We start from the raw sequence: 19,708 nt of genomic DNA on the forward strand, positions 1-19,708 counted from the left end.
ACGTAGCTGTATCCTCATAAAAGAAACCAGATATCCTGTTGTGAAAATGGAGAGCTTGGTGGGACAGACCTCCTTTGATGGCTTCGCAGTGTGGCAGACAGGGCTTCAGACTTCCAATCTGGCCACCAAGTCATTACGGAACTCCACTGCTCAGCTCTCGATAACTTTAAAAGCAAACTCAAAATGCAGCGTCCGGGTAACTCAGTTAAGTCGTCAACGTCCTCAGTTACTATTATAATTGCCGTAAGTGCTGTAATTGTTGGATAAGGCTCCTTAATTCTAATTGCTCCTTCAACCAAGATCATGTTGTAAAAGTGCTTGCATTAGCCAAAAATAAAATCCAAAAGACACAAATGTGGTAGTAATAATAATTCTTTTTATTAGCCTGGCAGAGAGGAAGAGAACAGAGCTTTAAAAACTTCAAAGTTCTGACCAAAAAAAAAAAAAAAAAAATCAGAATCGGAGGGACTCATACATTCTTTGCCCCATTATTAGAGCAATACTTACTAAGTGCCATTACCGCAAGCTAAGGGTTTGACAACACTTTTTTTCTAGTCTGCGGGAAAGTCATGCCATCTGCGTTGCCCCACTAATTTAAGATTTCTGTCACAAACTACATAACACAGCCTTGAATGTCCTCACTCAGAACTCTTAATCGCCCCAGACTTATTGGTATTATACCTCCTTTAAATACCAGTATTTTAAGGCAGCTTTGACACTTGGTAGGGTTTGAGGTAATTTTTTCCCCCACTTAGCTAGCAAGAGAAGAAAGGTAGAATTTACTGAGTTAAGCTACCGACACAAAGTAAATAGGAATTTGTAAAATAATAGGCCATTATACTGCACAGAAAAAGAGCACTACTGTATCTCAACTCCACACCTCTGGTACGAAAATGAAATATGAATTTCCAGTCTCTACTGTTTATCAGAAATAATGAGCACTTTCTTATTTTAGTCGACTTTATAGGCACTTCTGGGGAAAATATTATGTGCAGCTAGAGCCAGCTTCGTTTTGGAGGGCACTCTTCACTCTGGAATCATTTCCAAAGTGAATAAACCACAGTGTGCATTTTCCCAAAGATCAGCCGAAGAAAGACTTCAAGCCAAAATAAAAATTAAATTGTCATGCGGCAAAATGTCAGCAGTTCGCTAGAAATATCTCAGAAACATGGGTATGTTCCTGAAATAGGAATAATAAATATAAACTCTTGTTTCTATATGTATTTAATCTTTGTCTACCCCTCTCATCTCTCATAGTGTAGGAATGAATTATAAAAGAGCTGCCAGATGAATCATGACATATTTTGAGGTCAGGATTTTGCTGTAAAGTGTGTGAAAAATAGTCTTGATGGCCTACTTAGTTAAAAAAATGAAATAAGAACAAACACTAATGTTTTTGTACCTGGGTTAAGACGTGCAATTCTTCTGACATTTGAAGTAATAATGTGAATATCCTATAGTTACGTAAATACCCCATTCACGTCAATGTGCACCAAATAATGTTCTAATAAAATTACCTGCCTTATGTTTATGATAATAATCTGGGATTTAAATCCGGACATGATAAATGTTATGTTTATGGGCGAGCATGGAGTAGTGAAAATACTGAGTAAAATATTGAAGAACAATGTTGGAAACTTTAGCTCTTGGCCTTGAAACCATTTTTTTCCAATTTAGCTATCACAGAGGACAGCATTTATAAGCATAATTGTAATGTTGCTATTTTCTCTTCCCTGATGGCTTTTTAATTTCAGTTTTCGATGGGAATATTCATTAGTTTTTTGATGGGAATATTAACCATTCACTATTGCATGTTGGATTTTGAAACTGCACTTTTCTGGCAACAATATGTATCTATCATCCAAGAGAAGTATGGATAATGTATAGTCAGTAAAAACATTTAATGATATGGGTGCTGTGTTGGAAAGATAGAAGAGGCAGGAAACATCCTCCAGTTTAGAGGGGCTCATGAGATGGAATTATGAAGAGTCTTATAAAATATCTCCTAGAAATATACAACAGTGTCTGCAGGACTCCCGTAAAGGAAAAAGGAGATAAAGAGAGAAGGTTTCCAGCGTTGGATTGTCAATTCTTCCTGAGGATGACTGCCATTTTCATTTCTTAATACCGATTAGAGCCTGACATTGTACAGGTAGGAGATCAACAACAGATTTGGGGGGAGCGAGACTCATGGCACAAGCAGGTAGCTGTTCCCCCCAGGCCATGGAAAGGTGAAGGTGGCAGGGAGAAGCAAAGGGCCTGGTGAAGGAGGGACACCTTTGAATTCTACATGTCCTCTTGGGCCTTACCCCAAGGCAAGGCAGACAAATAGCACATTTTCACAAATCCAAACTTCAGAACGCATCACTGTTTTGAAACATCAAAGACTCTGCACTAGCGTCCCTTTGTGGTACAGAAAGCAGGACCCCCTCTTACAATCAACCTGGGAAGAGATGTTTTTATTTAGCTCACTTCCTGGTTGGTATAGGAGTTTCTTCTGCAGCCTCCCGGCCACAGATCTAAGGAGAAACTCACTTGTTACTGTAGAAGAAAGTTCAGTTGTAAGGTCTTGTTTTATTATCTCACAAGGGAAGATAAACATCTTGGAAGAAGATGCCCAGGATCTGGGATGAGAGTCCCTTGAGGAAACCACTCACCACTGCGATCGTGTGTACTTATATGGCCTCATCAGTTCTCTGTGTCTAAGTAGAACATTATTGTCACCCTCCCAACCCCCTGCAAATGGAACTATCTGTAGTAGACTTTTAAAAATTGTTTTAACTCATTGTTTTTCCTGTCTCCTAGTAGTTTAGAAGATTCTTTCCATATCTGCCTGTTTCCATCAGTACCACCTTAGACCCACATTTTAATAGCTAGATTGTTTAGTGCTCACAGCCCCGGGGATGTGACAGAGCAAACATCTTTTTGTTTCTAGTTTACAAAAGTCAAAGCCAGAGGGAGAAGAGAGAAGGTGTGAGGGGTAGTCAAAAACTTAAAGATTTGGGAATGAGGGATTTTATTGTCAACACCAGAAAACATTTCCCTGGATGGAGTGTGGGAGGAGAGGAGGAAGAGAAGTGCTGAGAGCTTGGTGAGTCCTGGGAGAGGAGCCGGGACCAGATCTAGTTAGATCCGTAAGGATCTGTAAACACGCCAGATAGATTTGTGGGTTTTGTGAGCAAAGGGGACGCAGAGCTCCTGAAGGCAGCAGGACCCCAGAGCAGGACAGGCTGCCCAGTGGGTCTGGGAGACACGTACAGACAGCCTCCCAGAGATTCCCGAGGGGCAGGCTGACCAACATGGCAGCACATGGTGACGGACCCCAGGGACAGAAATGTGTGGAAAGGGATGGCGGCCACCTGAGTGCCTGAGTGACTGATGGATGAAGACCAGCTGGGACATGCTGCACTGGATACCTGAGAGCAAAGCACCCATGGCCCCCCCTTCCTAGGTCTTGGTTGGCACCATGGACTCACCTAGACCTTGACCCTAACAACAATGGGTGATTATCCCAATTAATTGAGATTTGGGTTATGCCACCAAGGTAGAGTGGGGAAGCAAAATCTAAACAGTGCTGAGTTACGGAATGGAAAACTTTCAGAATGTTCTACTGCAGATCACCTGTCAATTTGTAGACTGTAATGGACACCATCTACATATCATTAGTGTTTCTAAAACTGTGGAACTGGCAAAACGAAGAAAAAATACTCATCCCCCCCCCCAAAAAAAAAACCCAAACAGATCTAGAAATGCAAATGGGTGTGAGAATAGAGTGAATGTTCTGTTTCCTCTTCCCCCACCAACTGGCACATCAATACTGGGTCTGCTCCACACAGATGACAACTGTTGATGAGTATTTTTCAACCTTTTAGAGCCCATTAGATCATAATAGGCGTCTTCATTTGAGGTTGAAAACACAGAAGAAAAGAAAATTCTACTTTCACGAGGTTAATTTTTATATTAAGATTTTATCCTTATTTCAAACAAACTATAAAGCCTACAGAGTTTGCCCATCATGACTGGCCTTGGCAAAGAGAAAACGTCTTTGCAGAACCCTGACCAGAAGTGATGTGGATTTTTTGTTTGAACATGACCCAAGCAGCTCCAATGACGCATGAAGTAACAGAAATCTCAGGAGAAGGCCCAGGTTAGGTTCATTCAACAAGGGGCCATTCAGGGTTGGCCGATGGCTGAGAAGCCATGTTAAGGTAAAAGAAACCATGGGCTCTGGTTCCAAAGAGAGTGACAAGCAAACTGGAATCCCAGCACGGAGAGCGTTTCTCCCAGCTGCCTAGATTTTATCTTTTCTTGGAAGAACTCGCTAGACCTTTAATCTTTGGATTGTGGTGGAGTTTGAAAATGAGGAAAAGGGAACATGAGGCTGTCAATGGATTCTGTTTACGCTTAGTGCATTTAAAGGATTTTTCATTCATTTTCTCTTGGAGAAATAATACTTCTATCAGTGTAGATATCAATTTTGAAGGAATTCTGCAAATTGCAAATATATGGCAGGTAAATTACTTGTAATAGATTTCACAATTAATAATTTTCATTTATAAAATAAGAATTTTTGAAAATGGTTGGATCACCAAAAATAGAGGGCCTCCTGCCTTTTTTTTTTTTCGGTATGCGGGCCTCTCACTGTTGTGGCCTCTATGGTTGCGGAGCACAGGCTCCGGACACGCAGGCCCAGAGGCCATGGCTCACGGGCCCAGCCGCTCCGCGGCACATGGGATCTTCCCGGACCGGGGCACGAACCCGTGTCCCCTGCATCGGCAGGCAGACTCTCAACCACTGCGCCACCCGGGAAGCCCATGCTCCTGCATTTATTATAGGCTTTATCTTCTATTATCACCCAAGGCACTAACATTAAATAAAATTATAAATTTAATTCTTTAATTGCATTAGACACATTTCAAGTGCTCAAAAGCCATGTCTGGCCGGAGGTTAATATTTGTATAATTCACATAGAGAACATTTCCTTCAACGCAGACAGTGCTATTGGCCAGTGCTGCTGTAGAGCGAGCTAACGGTCGTGTTATCAGGAGGAGAGAAAATCTGAAATATTACTGCCACAGTTTCATTCTTTATCTACTGTGTAAACACAAAACTTCTGTTAAGAGCATGTTTATAGTAACACTATGGCTAATATCCTACTAATTTCAGTTCTCGCTGACTGGCTGAGTGACCAACTGAATGAATTTTTCCTGATTTTAATGTAATATGAGATGAACAACTAAAATAAAATAATGGTTTATTCTACTGGTTGGAGGTTCCTGAGTGTTCTTTACATGAAAATTAAAATACTGATGACATGATTATTCTTATCTCAATCTTAGCCTACAGATATAAATCACATCGCTAAGGAAGAAAACACACCATTTGGTTAATTCTGCACCAAAATATTTGCTGTTTGGTTGTTTTAGCATTTATTTCTTCTGTGCTTAAAAAGAATTGGTGGAGACAACATCACAAATATTTATGTATATTCAGTGCGGTGCAAGCGTCTTACACATTTTAGAATTAATCCTGAATGCCCTTGTGTACTCAGATGAGGAACCCTGAGGGCAAACTTGTTTGGAGTTTTCACATTGAGTTAGATGAGGGAATCAGTTCATTTGAAAGACTAATCTTTAGGTCCGTAATCTCTACCTTTTCCTGTGTTTATTTTTGAAATCCAGTTTTGTTGAGAATTGTGGAATAATGGTTTACACTAAGGAAGTGAGTCAGTGTCACCATGAAGTAAGAGGATTAAATTCGGGGAACAGTAATGCCCAGTAGGGTTCTATGTTGTAGAAATGGGTGGTAGGCAGGGAGACTAAGCAGATTGTTCTGGAGGAAACACGTATGGATCCTGGGAATCCAAATATACTCTTAAATTGAAGGTGACTCCTTGAAGATGGTTGAAAAAAATAAGATGCAATTTTTCAGCGACATAAGAATCCACATGTAAGGTGATACCCATGTGTATCCCCCTACTTAAGCACGTAGAGGATTTTTACTTATAAAGAAGATTTTGTTAGGTCTCGTATCTACTTCTAAGTCAGATCTTTTTGAAAGGAATAGTTTGTCATTCCTTTGAGTGAGTGATGAATGAAGTTTTCACTTTTTGGATTAAATGTACTTTCATCACTTTGGATTTTTAAAACATATATTCACAATACAGGAAGCAGCATTTAAATTGGTGTCAGTGTTCTGGTGGTTTCTCCACACACACAAAAGAAGTCTAGCCACGTATAGACCTAATTCCAGAAAAGATGAGAAGAAACTTTGGGTATCTCAAATGGAATATGTAGCTGTTGGCTTTGTTACTTTTTTTTTCATTCTTCAGTAATAGACATGAAGGCAAAAGATAGCAGTTTTTGAACATTACTGTTTTGAACACAAAACATATGTACTATTTTATAAATCCTTAAAGCCCTTTCAATGCTTGGGAGCTTTCTTATGAGGTTCTCACTGCATTTGGAATCAAGAAATATTTATTAAGTTCCCACTTGGTGGAGAGCAGTGTGTTGGTTCTTTTGGGGATAATGAAAAAATATGACATAATCCCTGCTGTAGGGGGGGTTTGTAAAGCAGTGGAGAGAGAAAACTCTCAAACTCTCAAACTCTCAAAGCAAACAGAGGAAGGAGTCATGCAAGATAGCTTATTTTAATGGTATCGACATTAAACATAATGAGGCCTAGAGGAAAGGGCAGGTTCCCTGGAGGAAATGGGACTGAAGTTAGGTTTTGATGGATGGATGAGGGTTGGAAAGGGAGATGGGCAAAGGAGATGCCTTTGAGGTAGAGGAGATAAACGTGGGGTTTTGGAGACCCGAAGAGCATGCAGCATTCTTGGGGCAGCTCTTGATGCAGCTGGAAAACAATTCTGAAGACTGGAGCGTCTGAGGTTGTGTAGTGAGAGTGAGGCTTCCTATTATAGTCAGGCTTTGTGTATGAGTCCCTTGAGGGACCATGGAAACCACCAGCAATTCAGACCGTGGTTAAAGAACAAGAGGGGAAAGTCTCTGCGTTCTGGGCTCTCACCTAAGCTAACTTTTCATCAATAAAGAAGTGAGTAGCCAACCCTTCAACACTTCCTTTACCTAAAAGTGATTGAATTTCCTCTATTAGTCTGCCGTCCACGTTTAAATGAAACACAGTATTTTGAAATTTTTACTTATGGTTAAAAAGTTTCTCAGTGGTTTGGAAACTTGGGTAGTCCCAAATTTCTCTCAGATTTCCCCTCCTTATTAGTTTGTATAAATATTGATTCACCCTAGCAATGAGTTATGGGTAGGAGGGATTTTTCTCCTGTTTTGTGCTATAGAACACAGCATTCCAGAAAAACCTCATTTCCGTTGATGAATGGCTATTGGCATACAGAAATCTGGCATGCGGTTGAGGAGAAGGGATACAGCTGACATGAGAAAAGCTGGAGAAGGAGACCATAATCCCCCTTCAAATTCACTGCTTATTAGAGGAGCTAAAATGATTAAGCAGCTGGAGGTTTTGATGTATGAGGAAAGATTAAAAGAATTACATGTGTGTAAGTTGGCCGTAGAGCTAAGGGGTATGTGCATGTGTGGTGGGGTGGACCCTGATAGCTGTTTGCAGATAATTGAAAGTATAAGCTCCACAGAGGGAGAGGGATTGTGGAGGTGGTCTTTAGGGGATTATCTAAGGGCAATGAATGAACTGAAGAAAAGGGAAAAAAAATGGCTTCATCAGGAGGACTTTCCTAATGGGTGAGACTTAAGAGGCCATAAAAGAATCTCCCACAAGGGGTGGTGAAATTCCCATCCCCTGAGTCATCTGGAGGAGGCCTATGAAGTGTTGGAAGCACACCATGCCGCCCTGTGGGGGGACAGACTTGGTAAGCAAGACCATCCTTTTGTCTTGATGTTTTACAGCTCAATTTTGAGGATGAATCAATTGGTAAACAGTAAATCTGGAAACTCCCCAGGAACGGAGTCTGTCTCATCTCACTGATAATTTTCTCCAAGTAAGAGAGACATGCCCCACACCTCTTCCTCCTCTGACTTCCACACATTGTCCTTGACATTATATCATTTCTTAAGGGACATAATGGTCCAATAGTAGAGGGATTGCAAGATGGAAAGTGTAGGCAGCATGTAATTCATATGAACGAACCCTCCCTGCACGGCAATCTCTTTCCCTGAACACGCCTGCCATCTGTTATGTTAGGAGGACGCGCTGTATTGTGTTCCTCATGGTTCCTCAGTGTTAGTGAGTGTTTGGACCATGCTACTCTTGGAAATGAAATTGGTCAAGGCTAGCTTTTCTCTAGTACCATGACAAGGCAGAAATTCTTTCTGGTGACTTTTGATAATGAAAACCAGAGTATGTCTATTTTTATAATTTGCACAAACTGAAAGAGGTAGGATCTCAGAGCTCTTCATTTCAATGCAAATGGAAAAAGAAAGAAAGAAAGAAAGAAAGCAAGAAAGAAAGAAAGAAGAAAGAAAAATCCCATAACCTTGTAGGATAATGCTTCAACCTCATAGTTTGCCTCTCAGGTTTTTCCCCCGTGGGAGGAATAATACATGATTCTCACGAGAAGATTTACATCCAAGTTTTTCTGCACAGTGTTATTTATACAACTAATAACTAGAAATAACCTAAATATTAATAGTAGGTTAAAAAGTTTTTATGTCTTTATGATAAATTGTCACAGCTGCAAAATTCATGGTTTTGAAGAATATATAATAATATGAGAAAATGCACATGATATGTTGGAAGAAGTAAGCAAGACATACAAATACAGGGGCATTTTAAATGTATTTAGATAAGAAGATGGACGGATAAATGGATAGACATTTATATCAGCCTTGTTATCTCTGAGAGGTGGGATTATGAACGATGTTAATTTTCTTCTTCATACTCTTTTATGTGTTTTGAAATTAATACATATTATCACACTGAGATTTAAACAGATTTTTACATTTGAAAGTAAAATAAATTTTTTTAAAAACACGGGTATTTGGATAAGAATATTTTGCATTAAGCAATAGACTAATTACAGCTCAGAGCGGACTTTTCTGCATAAAAAAATAGATTAGGTGGAAAAAATTGTGGTACTTCCATACAATTTAGAAAGAGAAAAATTAAATTTTGTATTTTTTATCCAAGATATTTTTATAAGCTGAAACAAGCAGAAAGTTGAGGATTGGTTTATGTCAGCATTTCACAAGCTGCTCCCAAATAACCTAGTGTATCAAAATATTTTATTATGTTTACTTCCAAAAACCTTTCATTGGGGTACAACGTCAGGCATTTTATTTATTTTATTTTATTTTTTTAAATTTTGAACTCTTCAAGTTTAATTCCACCAAAATTACATCACAGAATTGGGACATAGTGAAGTATTTCTAATGAAAGGAATAAACAGAACTTGCCTAAGCACTGGTTCATATTTGTGACATGATATGCACACACCAGGCCTGGAATTTCACCACTCCTGTCAATAGAAATTCACAAAGCTCAATACGTTGTACATTTTTAAAAGTACTAACAAAGATAAACATGTTTCTATTCTTCTGGACTTACTAGAATCTTTATATAGTGATATGTATTTCTGACTCTTCAAGAGAGAGATACTACGACATTATTTTCTACAGTTAATCAATAGAGGAATTACTATGAAATGTAGCATAAAACGTTTTCTGTTATTATCTTTAGTATTGTTTTCTCCTATTACCTTTATTATTTAGCATTGTTGTAGAATTACGAAAAAATTAAAATTATGAGAATCAGAAAGAAAAAAATGATCAAATGAAAGCAATTAAAACTATAAAAATTGATGAGACCATCACAAGTAAAAAATACAAGATTTCATTCATTCATTTTACAAATATTTATTGTGTGCCTTTGATGGCTCTGGTGCTCTTCTAGAGACAATGAATAAAAAAGGACAAAGATCCCTGTCACTGTGAGGTTTTCATTACGGCAAACTTTAAATCTTCCATGACATACTAAGTATCTGTATGTACACACTCAATATTGTGAAAGTAATCTTTATGTGAAGTTTTGGGCTTGTTTGTTTTTCCCTGGAAGTAGAAGCACTGAACTAAAAGAAGTTATACTTTAGAGATCCCTGACAGATATTGTTAAAATGGTCTAAATTGATTTGATGTTTTTCTCTATTAGTGTAAATTATTGTCTTAGCATCTTTTATTAATTTATCTTTAATTTATTCATCAGTCTGATATGCCACATTCAATGGCATGCAAAATATATTATATATACATATATGCATATATATTCTATTTTATTAATCTACCTATTTTACTTTCCATATGAAGAAGCAGGGGACAGACGTATTAATTAACTTTCCCATCCATCAATTAACTTTCCCAACCAAAATATATTATATATACATGTATGCATATATATTCTATTTTATTAATCTACCTATTCTACTTTCCACATGAAGAAGCAGGGGACAGACGTATTAATTAACTTTCCCAACCATTAGAACAAAAATATGAATTGTCTAAATTATTTGAAGACACATATTCAAAACAAAATAAAACAAATAAAGCAGACCATATAGTAAATCAAGAAAGCAGTGAAATTTGAAGCATAACAGAACACGTGATGGCAGGGACAAGACCAAAAAATTTATTGATAAACATGAATGGGCTAAGTGAACCCATAAAAAGAAAAGATTCTGATTGAATCACAAAGCAAAACACAACTAGTAATTGCTACATGAGATATGTCTTTAAAAAATAATTTAGTAATGTTGAAACTAAAAGCATAGGAAAAGACACAGCATATACACACTACTATATATAAAATAGATAACCAACAGGGACTTACAGTATAGTACTGGGAACTCTACTCAGTATTTTGTAATAGCCTATAAGGGAAAAGAATCTGAAAAAGAATATACATATAGATATATAACTGAATATAACTTTATATATATATACATATATATATATAAAGTATATATATAACTGAATCACTGTGCTGTACACCTGAAACTAACACAACATTGTAATTCAAGTATACTTCAATAAAAAAAAGAAAATGCAAACAAAAAGTGAAAGGGTTGTTATCCTCACTAAAGACTGGAGTGAAATCAGATGAAAACGTTACATGAGATAAGCAGGATAATCTATTAATTATCATACACCAAGTTATTTGTTTTGAAAGTTCCTCTTTTTTTTTTATTATAAATTTATTTATTTATTTATTTTTGGCTGCATTTGGTCTTCGTTGCTGCGCGCGGGCTTTCTCTAGCTGTGGCGAGCGGGGGCTACTCTTCATTGCAGTGTGGGGGCTTCTCACTGCAGTGGCTTCTCTTGTTGTGGAGCATGGGCTCTAGGGGGGCGGGCTTCAGTAGTTGTGGCACGTGGGCTCAGTAGTTGTGGCTCATGGGCTTCAGAGCGCAGGCTCAGTAGTTATGGTGCACGGGCTTAGTTGCTCCACAGCACGTGGGATCTTCCCGGACCAGGGCCCGAACTGGGTCTCCTGCATTGACAGGCGGATTCTTAACCACTGTGCCACCAGGGAAGTCCTACCGAGTTACTTTAACTTAGACAAGTTTAGTAATGTTTTCGTCCCCCAGCTTCTTCACATGGAAAGTAGAATAGGCAGATTAAGAAAATAAACTGGACAGCCAGCACTGAGACCAAGCAGTCTTGCTTTCTAGCACCACTCCTTACCTGGATCAAAAGTCAGTGCCTGGATTTTCCCTCCTTCTCTGACTCAAGAATGTATATATGGCAGACTTTCCTGACTGTGTAATGCCATTGAAGGTAGAAGTTACAACCAAGGGCAGCAGAGTCAGTAAATTACAATTGAACCATTGGTAGTTCCACCCTTAAAAATTCTTTAGCCATTAAGAAATTTCACACCCCTCTTCACAGGGACCTAGCTATCACCTTTCTTGTCTTCTTGTTCTTTCTTTTCTCCTTCAGCCTGGTCAGAGACTTTGACAATTATTCCCTCTGTATTGGTTAAGTATGTGGTTCTCTTTTCTCAGTTCCAACCCATAATGTTCATGCTCTGAGGTCATCCTACAACCAGAATTTCTGATCAAGGTGCTGCTTTGTCAATGGAGGGCATTTTCTTTTCTAACAGGGATTCTGACATCAGTTGTTAAGTTACCTTTTCTTTTTCTTCTTCTCATTGCACATTTTTTGTTCCATAGTTGAGTTTTTTTCCCCTTAGCTTTAGTGAGGTATATTTGAAAATAAAATTATATATATTTAAAGTGTACAATGTAATGATTTAATCTATGCATACAATGTGAAATGATCACCACAATCAAGTTAATTAACACATCCATTACCTCACATAGTTACCCTTTTTGTGTGTGTGTCATGAGAATGCTTAAGATCTACTTTCTTGCCAAATTTCTAGTGTATAATGGAGTATTATTAACTATATTCACCGTGCTGTACATTAGATCTCCAGTGCTTATCTATCTTATAACTGAAAGTTTTACCCTTTGGCCAACCTCTCCCCATTTCCCTCACCCCTCAGTCCCTGGCAACCACTTTTCTACTTTGTTTCTATGAGCTTAACTTTTTTTTTTAAGATTCCACATATCAGTGAGATCATACAGTATTTGTCTTTCTCTAGTTAACCTATTTTACTTAGCATAATGTCCTCCAGGTTCATCCACGTTTTTGCAAACAGCAGGATCTCCTCCTTTTTAAAGGCTGAATAATATTCCACTGTGTTTATCATCTCTATCTCCCACATTTTCTTTATCCATTCATCTGTTGATGGACATTTAGGTTGTTTCTGAGTCTTAGCTGTTGTGAATATGCTGCAATGAACACCAGAATGCAGATATCTCTTTGAGATACTTAGTTTCCTTTGAATACATACCCAGCAGTGGGATTGCTCGACTGTATGTAGTTCTACTTTAAATTTTATGAAAAAGGGCTTCCCTGGTGGCGCAGTGGTTGAGAGTCCGCCTGCCGATGCAGGGGACACGGGTTTGTGCCCCGGTCCGGGAAGATCCCACATGCTGCGGAGCGGCTGGGCCCGTGAGCCATGGCTGCTGAGCCTGCGCGTCCGGAGCCTGTGCTCCGCAATGGGAGAGGCCACAACAGTGAGAGGCCCGAGTACAGCAAAAAAAAAATTTTATGAAAAAAATTAAAATTATCGTTGAGTTTTGATGGATCACTGTAAATTATGTCAAATAATTTCATTTTCTCTTTTGCTTTTTAGCTAATACCCATTAGCTGATCTTGTCCATGTTTAAAATTTTGATACTTTGTTCATTGTGAAGTTTTTTGCACTCATTTTGGTTTCTAAAAATATTACTTGTAAAGATTATTACTCTTATTTATTGAGTCTTTTTGGCACCCTCTTGAACTTTGCGGCCAAGGCAAAAGCCTCACTTACTTAATCCTGGTTCTGGCCCTGCCCATTTGTCAGAACTAGCTATTGGGAAATCCCAAGAGAAAGCAAAGTCATAGCAAAGTGTTTAGCAACGCTTTTCCGATAGATGTAATTAATTTTCTTCCCATTCTTCCCTCATAGAGCTAAGATAGCTTGCCAGTTTTTTTTTTTATTATCTTCAGATCATTTTCAATTCATCTTAGATAACAGTTGGAATGCAGTCCATTTCTTGATTTATTTGCCCATGTGTCAAGCACACTAGCAATATGCTTGTTGACCGACAAGACAAACTTCTGCTCATGGTTTAAGTCTGTTGCAGTTTATTTGAGAGAGTTTCTGGAATTTGGGAGACCACATAGCTCTGAAAGAAATCAAATAAGTTGGTGCAGAATCTATTGGTAAATCCTCAAATAACAAAACACATAGTCATTTTTATGTTTTCATAAATTATCCTTCCCAGAAAAAGGCTCTCCTATTTTATGTAAATGAGCAAATGATAGCTTTTGTTAGAGAAGAGTTGTGGACGTCTGAAAATATTGAGTTATTTAGTATCAATGGGGGCAAGAGAGGAGAGCAGTTGTGAATAGTTTTGGAGGGGGCAGACCGCTGGGTCTGTCATTTAAAAATTGTGAATATTTACATATATTCTTCTGGATTTGAAGAAAAAATTCTTATGAAAATAGTGTAATTAAGCTTTTGGAGGAATTGGGGCATCAGATCTAAGAGACAGGCAGAGCAGGAAGAATGTAGATAGAGCTGAAGGCCAGTCTGAGGTCCAAGGGTAGGAGATTTGGGGACGCTATTTTCTATGTTGAGTCATATATATATATATATATATATATATATATATATATATATATATAAAATTATTATTTCCTTAAATTTTATTTATTTATTTTTGACTGCACTGGGTCTTCATTGCTGCACGTGGGCTTTCTCTAGTTGCATCGAGCGGGGGCTACTCTTCGTTGCGGTGCTCAGGCTTCTCATTGCGGTGGCTTCTCTTGTTGGGGAGCACAGGCTGTAGGCACACGGGCTTTGGTAGTTGCGGCACGCTGGCTCAGTAGTTGTGGCTCGCGGGCCTAGTTGCTCTGCGGCATGTGGGATCTTCCCGGACCAGGGCTTGAACCTGTGTCCCTCGCATTGGTGGGTGGATTCTTAACCACTGAGCCGCCAGGGAAGCCTGAGTCATATATTTAAAAGAAAGAGAGGGAGCTTTTGGTAAAAGGAGGTCAAGACAAAATATTTTTGTTGCCTCTCTGCACCCAGTAACTGCAGCTTATGGATGACCAGGATGGCAGGGAGCCCAGCTCTGCTCAAGCAGTTCTTGGTTCGCCTCCAAGTGACCATTGGTGAACAGGGTCTCCTCACTGTGTTACTAATTAACCCTGGCAGACCTTCGGCGTTTTCATTACCTTGGCAGAACGTGGGTTTTTTCCTCAGTGTGCTGTGCTAGCCTCTGGGACCACACTTATCTCTATGCCAGCTCCCCTCTAAAGGCATGAAAAACCATCACATTCCGCCCTGCTGCTAACTGCCGATGTCAAGACAGACCTGGGAACAGGGACGCCTCATTTAGGTGTCATTTGTTTCCTTTAAAAAGTGCTATCCAAGGTCCTGTTTTTACTTCCTCTTCTGAAATATTTATCAGAGTCCCTTGTTTCAGTTGATCCAATTGATTTGGGAATAGAAAAATCTTAGGCTAATGTACCATGATTTCTGCCTTGTTAATTACCCGAAGAAATCAGATTTGTGGTTTGTAATTAACACAGGATCAAAGGATGAGAATCACAGCATGTTTAACTGTATGGTTCAGCCCCCACATGTACACATGATCGTCTTTATAACATCCCTGTACATCTTGCCGTTCAAAATCTGCATGAATTCTTTTCATATAGTCGATTTCATCTTTGGGAAAGAAGCTTGGCTCAAAGACCAAACAGAAGCTTTTGATCTGTATAACTCAACCTACAAGTTAGAGTTGATATTTAGGAACCATATTGTTCTGGGGTAGGAACTTAGCTCCCCAAACCTCAGTTTCCCCTCTATGAAGTAAAATTTACATATCTACTTCAAAGGACTGTTATGATACTTAACTACTGGAAAATAGTGTATATGATGTGCGATTTCAGTCTAGAAGTCACTAGACTGAGGTCACATTTCTCTTTTATGTACAAATTGCAATAGTTTGAGTTGAACTTCTCCTTCATAGCAAGCGGTTTGTCTTTTACCATGTCATCTCATGTTCTTATCATGAATATTTTGGGGAATCCAGTAGGGCTGGGTGTTTCACAGACCCATTCTAAGATTTGTTTTCTGGGGTTCTGCTCTGCTTCTCCCTTGAGCCTTTCCTGCTATTTCAAGGAATCACACTGGCTTCCCTCTGGCTGCTGTTCTGTCTCACATGTAGCATCACCACCCACACAGGATACACGCAGACATGACAAAGGCAGGATGCAGCTACAACTTGCAACAAGATGTTATTAGAGGCTTGGGGAAATGCAAGGAAATTCCAGCAATAAAAAATCTGAAACTGACTAAAGGTGGATGTTCTCAGCTACAACTTGCAACAAGATGTTATTAGAGGCTTGGGGAAATGCAAGGAAATTCCAGCAATAAAAAATCTGAAACTGACTAAAGGTGGATGTTCTCAGATACGGGAATGAGACTGAGTCCCATTACAGGGCTCCCCTACTGCAGTGTTTTTACTGAGTTCCTCGCTTACCTCACTGGGGCAGACCTCAAGCTTCCGCCTCTGTCCCCAGCCTATTGCCATGTCACAGAGGCCACCTCACCCTCCCAGCAGGGCAGCCCTGGTGTGATTTCACCTACTTCAAATTCAGTCCCTTAACTCTTTGTGACCTCGAGATGGAAAAACATTTTCTTTCTACCACCACCTCCAAATCCTCAGCTCTGCTCCAGAATTTAACTGTACCCAGGAAGACGGGCCATGGCAACTTCTACGACATCTGCGGAAAATTTTCTTTCGTACCACCCCACAATATAGGGTATGTTCAACCATAAGATTTCTAGCAGAATATAACAATCTAACATCAGTGTTTTCCCCAAAGTTGCCAGTCTTTCCTCCAACTCAAGGTAAACACCAGGCCTATATTTTTTCCTGCTAATTTTACACACACACACACACACACACACACACACACACACACACTGCTATCGATTAAAAGTTTATATTCCCCGAAAATTCTTATGTTGAAACCTAACCCTCAAAGTGTTGGAGGTGGGCCTCTGAGCGGTGATTGAGTCATGAGAGCAGAGATTAGTGCCCTTGTAAAAGAGACCCCAGAGAGCAAACTCGCCCCTTCCTCCATCTGAGGACAGAGAGAGGAGACAGCTGTGTATGAACCAGGAAGCGGGCTCTCACCAAACACCGAGTTTACTGGTGCCTTGATCTTGGACTTTCAGCCTCCAGAACTGTGAGAAAGAAATTTGTTTTGTTTACAAACCACACAGTCTATAGTATTCCATTATAGCAGCCCGAAGAGACTAAGACAGAATGTATAGACACACATATACAAATACAGACATAGATATCAAGACACATATGAGTCAGTGTAGGGAATTCTATCAAGACACATATGAATCAGTATACATCTTTCTCCACCAGTATTTGTCAGACAGGATACTTTAGAGAACTATTTCTTTAAAATAATAGTAGTAATCTGAGTTTAAGGGGACAACCATACTATGATCATGTTTTGTTTTTTTTTTCTCTTTTTTTTCTGCTGCTTACAGAGGAATTAGCTAGCACTAAGTAAATTGTCAACTTTTCCCTGTTATATAGACTAGTTTAGCTTCTAAGGTAATGCATTGTCCCAGATCTTTTTTTTTTCCAGAAGACAATTTTTACTTTGCTTTTGTGCATATAAAATTTATTTATATGGGTTGGTTTACCTAGAAAAAAAGGAACAATTTCATCTTTTTATTTAAAATAATGTCTGTTTCTCACAACAGAGAATGCAGCTTGAAACTTATAATTGAATTTTTCACTTCTCTTCCATCAACTGTTCAGAACCATTGAGTGACACAAGAACCAACTTGTCATATATTTAAAGTTCTCGGTGCACACTGGGTGTTCAATAATGTCGGTTACCCTTTCTGATCTTTAAAAACTTTTCTTTCAGCTGTGTCAAATTTAATTCTCTTGACTTTTCATTCATAGATTCCAATTCTGTACCTTGGGAAGCTGTATGATTTCATACACTTTAAATTGCAGCTCTGCACAATATTTGTTTTTTTGCAGCTGGCAAAGGGCAGCACAGATTTAACCCTGTGTCTTAATGAATGTTGAGGCACAAAGTGTGCCAGAGGAAATCACATGCACACACACACGCACACACACAGACACCTACTTTCTGGGCATGAAATAAAGCACGAGGCTTTTTTATATGCCTATTTTCCTTGGATTGGGGAAGGAAACAAGGAATTTTGGTAATCAATGCTGCTGACTAGTTTTTTGGAAAGGGAAGGTCTATAGTTCATGGTTAAAACTTTAGTGCATAAGGTATTATATTTTATCATTTAGAAAACTGGACCAATCGAAGGCAAGATGATTTTCGTTATATCTCTGACTTTTCTTTTCATAAAGTCTTTCTCCGTCAGTATTTGTCAGACAGAAGGGGGCTCTCATGCAGTGGGCCTTCCCCAGGAGTCGTGTTTAGATTAACGATGGAATTTTGTCTTTAGTATCTCATCGCCTTACTTAACAAAATATCACTTTTTCAGAGCCATTTCTCCATCCATCCATCCATTTGATGATTTACTATCTGGTCAAGTCTTTGAATGGCTCAGTGACTTACTCTATTATTCCTCTTTAAAAAGAATGTGTGCGTGTGTGTGTGTGTGCGTGTGTGTGTGTCTGCGTGTGGCTTAGAACTGGAATTAGTCTCTACAAGGATTCTCCTTTATTGTATTCTGTTAAGCAGTTGCCTTGTTCACTTTCAAGTATTTCTTGAATAAAGACATAAATAGCCAATTGTCAAATTTTAGAAAAACTGCAAGCTATGACAGATAGCAAATACAATAGATGTTATTTTCATTATTTAAAATAATTTCCACAAGTTGGAATTAATAGATTAATACAGGCAAGATAAAATTTAATATAAGTCTACATGAAAAAATGTAGACATATTTATGGGTAAAGGGTCAGTTGTACAGGTACAAGCTGGAGCAATATGACTAAACAGCAGAACCTATAAAAGATATTTCAGAATTTTTGTTGATGTGTGTTTCATTCTATAATGAGGCTTCAAAAAATTATGCCATTTTAGTCTGCATTACTAGAAACATTAATATCTGGAGAAAGGGAGGTTATCGCATGCTTCTGTATTCTCCCTAGAGAAGATTTGGAGTGCTGTGTACCCTTCTGGGTAGTTTTCTCTGCTGGGATATTGACAAACTGGGTATGCCCAGAGCAGAGCGGAGAGGACAGTATAACCACAGAATCACTAATACAGGTGACATGGTGGGAGGTACTGGGTGTGTTTAGCTGGGAAAAGGGTAGACTTGCAAAGAAATGATCATTACTTTTAAGTATGTAAAATTTATCTGAATACAGCAATATGATGAAAATCTTAGTCTCTTCAAATCTGCGTTTGAAATACTGTTTTGCTATTTAGTAACATTCTATCAAGCAGGTTAGCCCTTTATATCATCTAGAAAATATGGGGTTGATGCAATATTACTTCTCAGTTTAGTTGTGAATATTAAATGATGAAATCTATGTGAAGTGCCTGTTGTCCCTCCTGGCCCATAATAAGACCTCAATAAATGGTAATGATTATTCTGGCTAATATTTTCAGATGGCAGGAGGAGATCAAAGGTAGGAGATTACAATGAGACTGACCTTAATATATATAAGAATACAAAAATGAGTATAAGAAAGAAGCTTCTAAAAGTTGGAGCTAATAATAAATAGTGGGTTCTCTATTACTGGGAGTGTAGAAGACAAGATTGTATAACTACTTGTTCAATAAGTGATAACTGGATTATATGAACACTCTGGTCCTCTTCAGTCATAAGTTTCTACGAATGTCTTAGAAGCAGGACGTTTAGAAGCAAAAGAAATTATGGTTGTGTACAATAATGAGAATAAACTTCCTGGATTATATGATTTGACAAAGTTATCACTTGAAATTTCTTCTGCTCCAAGTCTAACTGGGCTTCAGCATTTTCAGAGCACATGGCTTCAACAAAGTCTTACTTGGGTATGAATTTATTTTGTTGTTGTTCTTTGTGATGATATTCAACAAATATTTAAGATATTTCAAAATAAAGTTGTTGGTTGAGGAAAATCTAAATTTGGAAAAGTTACAAA

This window comes from Stenella coeruleoalba, assembly GCF_951394435.1.
Source record: "Stenella coeruleoalba genome assembly, chromosome: 7".
In the NCBI taxonomy this organism is placed as follows: Eukaryota; Metazoa; Chordata; class Mammalia; order Artiodactyla; family Delphinidae; genus Stenella; species Stenella coeruleoalba.